Genomic DNA, 4,839 nt, shown 5'->3' with positions numbered 1-4,839 from the left:
AGAATATACAGCGCCATAGGACAAGATGGGTTTAGCTGAATCAGTGTGACTTGCAAACTTGCAGGGCTGCGGTGTCCTTGGGCTGAGGAGGGAAATACTGGAAAGTACCGGGCCTGAGAAAAACAGGATGTTGTGATTAAGCCGAACGGAATGTTTAACCTGCAAGAGGTGGGGTTGACACCTAGCTGTAAGCCAATCAGTAGTTGTCTAGTAGGCATAATTAACTGTAAGCATATATAAGTGTGAGCTTGGAAATCAATAAACGGATTCTGCCGATCATATTGGTCTGTGTGCAGCCCCTTCTTGCGGCAAATGGCACCCGAACAGGGACCCTCAGATTGATAAAGAGGAGCAGATCGAGCAGTGGAACTTGCTGCCACGGCCCAAGTCGTAAGGATTCCAGCCCGGTCCAGCAGCGCCGGAGGTGAAAGAATACCCAGAAGCGAGGAGAGTGTTCCGCACCTTAGAAGCCTTAAAGGAGGTTCTAGCTGAAGACGCTGCAAAGCCTGGGAGACTGCTTAGCGCGCAATGGTGTAACAGGTATGGATAGGCAGACAGCGTACGATTTATTTAAGTGCTTTTTGGAAAAGCATCAGGTAACAGGCATAGATCTGAGTAAGGAACTTGTGGGATTGCTTACATATGCAACTGCTAAAGGATATTTTAAAGATCCAAATGAAGTGTTTGAAGCTGAGGAGTGGCGCAGAGTTGGAACTGAACTTTGGGAAAGGGTTATAGATGATGATAAAACAGCAAAGAAACTAGCAAAGCCATGGCGAGCTGTAAGGAATGCTTTAGAGCAACATCAGGCAGAGCAAAAAGCAGCAATGGCTGCAAGGTCGCGGCCCCGGCATGGCCTCGCCACCAGCCTCCGGCGGCTGAAGTCCAGCCAAGGGTAGGGCAGCACCGACCCACCGCCGCTGCCACGGGCAAGGGACCCGGGGGCCCCCTGAGCCGAGAGAACTGCACTGCAGCCCGCCCCCGAGGCGTGCGGCCCCGCAGGAGAAGCCCCCAGCCTGCATCATAGGAATCCACCTCAGCCCGGACTTGTACTTTGACACCTATTAAGGTGAGCCACCAGGAACATAATGGGACAGAATCTAATAAAAGAAAAGGGAATTGAGCTGGGTGTGGGGGAGATAACTGAAGCGGTGGATGACATACCAGCAGTCTCCGCACCCCCCGCCCCTAGCTGCCCAGCTGCTCTGTCAGTGCCAGAAGAAAAGGGTGCTGGAGAGTAGAAAATCCTCTTCCTAATGAGCAACTTAAAATCCTTATGAAGTGAAAAAGTCCCCGAGATTTCGTTATAGCAGCATCAGCAGTCGCATTCACAGCACTTGATTCTTTAAAGAAATGTCACAGTCTTCTCATCAAGAAATTAGTGAAAAAGCAACTTCGGAGCTGAAGGCAGTGCTCATGCAGTCAGAACTTTCACCTCAAAGCTTGAAAATCTGCACATTTCTGAAGATAACAGCATGCCAACAATGACAAAAAAAAAAAAAAAGTGTCTTCTCTACTGCCGTTTGACCCCCCGCCTCCTCCCCCCTCCCACCCCCCCTGCTTCTTTCCCATCTGCCTTTCCCCCCCTCCTTCCCTCCTCCTTCCTTATCTCACCCCCCTTGTTTTGCAGCTGTTGCAGGGCTGCACAAACCTGTGTTCTAATTTTAAAGTAACAATATTAAGTTTTCTTAAGAAAGGTATCTCGCCATTTTATGCAAACTTGATATATATGTATTGGTTTTATCATTATTTCTGATTGTAAGGCATTTGGGAAATTCATTATTTTAGTGTTTGCAATTGTTGTGTTTTCACAATGAGCATGCATATGACAAATTTGGTACTTTGGTAATAAGGTATATTAAGTGTTATAGAAAATGAAGTTTGCTTATAAGCTTTTAGTTATTGTGTTAAAGTATTTTTTCTAATCAAGCATAATACTGTGTAAGTGCTACTGGTTTTATGAGTTTATAGGTTAAAAGGTTTTTTTTTTTCCTTTTTCTGGTTCGAACCTCTTTTTTTTTTTGAGTCTGCCGGCAAATTTCAAAAAAGAGCTCTATCTATATGGTTTTCATTTTCAAAAGCACGCATTATCTTTTTGTGGGGTTTTTTTTGTGTGTTATATTGATGGTTTAATTTTTATGTAGTTTTTTAAGTTTTTAGGATCTTTTTTTTTATATTAGTAGGACATACGTTTCTATTGTTTTTGTGCTTATAAAGGTTTTAAGATAAGGTTATGAAAAGCGACACAAACAAGCAAACAAAAAAATTCTTTTCCCTTTTGATACAGAGGTTTACCCTAGGGAAAACTCAGGGCTAGGAAAGGGATTCATCTTTTCCCACCTACAGGTTTTCCTGATGCCAGCATGGTTAGGCCCAGCACAAGACTCAAAGGATGGGACAAACAGCAGTGCCCATGAAGCTGACAATCAGCTGACCACTGAATCTGACCACAGTGCCTGTTTAACTGAGATCAGAAGCATCGATCTGAAGCTGACTGCACGAGTGTCCCCAGAGGAAACATTTCATTTGGGACTGAATGTTTCAATGTCTTAATGTTATGTAATTAGGGAATATGTTTATGTAGATTTATACGTTAACTCACCAGAATGTTATAGTTAAACAGTGGTTACCCAGGAATAGACAAATAGCCCAGCCTATTTATCTGGTAAAATTAATTCATTCTTGCAATTGTGGGGTATCGCTCATGTTCCCTGTATTTTTTATTCCCTCACACAGTATACTGAAGTGACTTTTGCAAAAACTAAAGACATAGGTATTACATTTTAAAATTTAAAATTTTTACAGCGTCCTAATGATTCCCAGGAAACCCCAATGCCACGTCATTTTAATTCTATGACTACCACCAGTGCATTAATAACCTCGGGTGGAGGATATGCTTGTATCTAAACAGATTTTGGACCATATTGGGTCCCAGTGCTTTCATCATCCTCTGGATGCTGACTCCAACAGACGGCCTTGCAATCCATAGCATCGTTGATTTCCTCCAAGAGTGTACATCGGCGGGTGATGGACATGCCTCTTGATCTAATGATATTGTGTGGTCCACAAGCAATAATAGGGGCTATCACTCAGCTTTTAAAAACAGCGGGGGAAAATGGGAGGACTATAGTACTGGAGTGGTTGTTTCCACCTTTACAACCAAAAACAATAGTACAAAAAATTTCTGTTTTGGCTGGGTTGATCTGTAAAGGTCGGAACAGGTTATTACAGATTTGGGGAAAACCACCTGGTACTATTTATGTTCCCATGTTACAGGCTGATTTACAATGGTATTTACAGAATTCTGAAGCACTTCAAACAGCATTGCTGGAAATAGGTGCCAGTATCAATGTGTCTCCTCTTAAGGACAAGGTTTTTCTTGGATGACAAATCAGTCTTGGGTTCAGAAACCTAAATATAGTGTTAATCCACTTCCTGAGGCTGTGACAGTTTTTACTGATGCAGGCAAACGATCTAGACGAGCAGCTATTACGTGGAAAGATCAAGAGACTTGGAAACATCAAATATTAGAAGCAGAGGCCAGTGATTCATTGCAGACATTAGAATTACTTGCTGTAGCTTGGGCTTTGATGAAATGGATACATCTACCCCTTAATGTAGTATCAGACTCATTGTATGTGGTAGGAGTTGTCAGCAGAATTGAGGATGCAGAAATAAGAGAAGTTAATAATAAGAGGTTATATCAACTGTTTTTGCAAATACGTCAGGCAATCAAGCAAAGGACAGCAGAGTATTCGATATTGCATATTAGAAGTCATCTCTGGGATGTAGGCCTAGGTGAAGGTAATGACAGAGTAGATCGTTTAGTCTCACTTGCAGTACCAGCATCAGCAATGCAGAAGGCTAAGGAAGCTCATGCAACGTTTCATCAAAATGCAAAAGGATTAGCCAAAGGCTTTAAAATATCATATGCTGATGCTAAGGCTATAGTCAAGGCCTGTCCGATTTATAGTTTTCACAACAAAGGGCAAGGTCTTGGCCTAGGAGTTAATCCTCGAGGTCTGCAGGCTAATGAGATCTGGCAAATGGAAGGGTCCTGCAATGGTTATATTTGTAGGACGTGGGTATATGTGTGTTGATTCTGCTTCAGGACCTGCGTCGATACCAAGTCGATGGATAAGACCTGCGCCTGAGGAAGGAAGATCTGCGCGGCCACTGCCTGAAGACGACTAAAAGATGAAACTGAACTTAATGATGTTTTGTTTAATAGTTTTTTATGGTATTAGAGATAGGGTTTATAGGATCATGGGGAACTTTTGTCCCTCCCTTTTTACCAAAGACTAATGTGTGGGTTACGCTTGCTTAGCAAAATAACGCAACTAGTAGTGCACTTTCTAACCTTTTATTAGATGTTGATAGTGTTCGTCATGCTACGCTACAAAATAGAGCAGCAATAGATTTTTGCTTTTAGCGCAAGGACATGGCTGTGAAGATTTTGATGGTATGTGTTGTATGAATCTTTCTGATCATTCTGTATCTATCTATCGTAGTTTACAAACTTTAGAGGATGGATTTAAAAAACTCAAGAAGAATGATGGTCCTTGGGACTCATGGTTATCATCTTGGTTTGGATCTTGGTCAGGATGGTTGTTACCACTTTCTAAGGAAGGTTGTAGGTTGTTGTTATTAATTTTTATTGTATTAATATGTTTAAGTATTGTGTATCAATGTATGATGAAACTAGTTGGTAAAATAACACAGAATTTTGTTGCCCTTAAAAACAACGGGGGAATTGTTGAGGAATGGTTGGCAAAGAAAGGACATGAAGGCCTGAGGGACTTTAGTGAAGAAGATATACAGCGCCTTAGGACAAGATGG

The sequence above is a fragment of the Indicator indicator genome (genome assembly GCF_027791375.1).
Source record: "Indicator indicator isolate 239-I01 chromosome W unlocalized genomic scaffold, UM_Iind_1.1 iindW_random_scaffold_51, whole genome shotgun sequence".
Lineage (NCBI taxonomy): Eukaryota > Metazoa > Chordata > Aves > Piciformes > Indicatoridae > Indicator > Indicator indicator.
Note: the sequence above shows the minus strand (reverse complement) of the source record.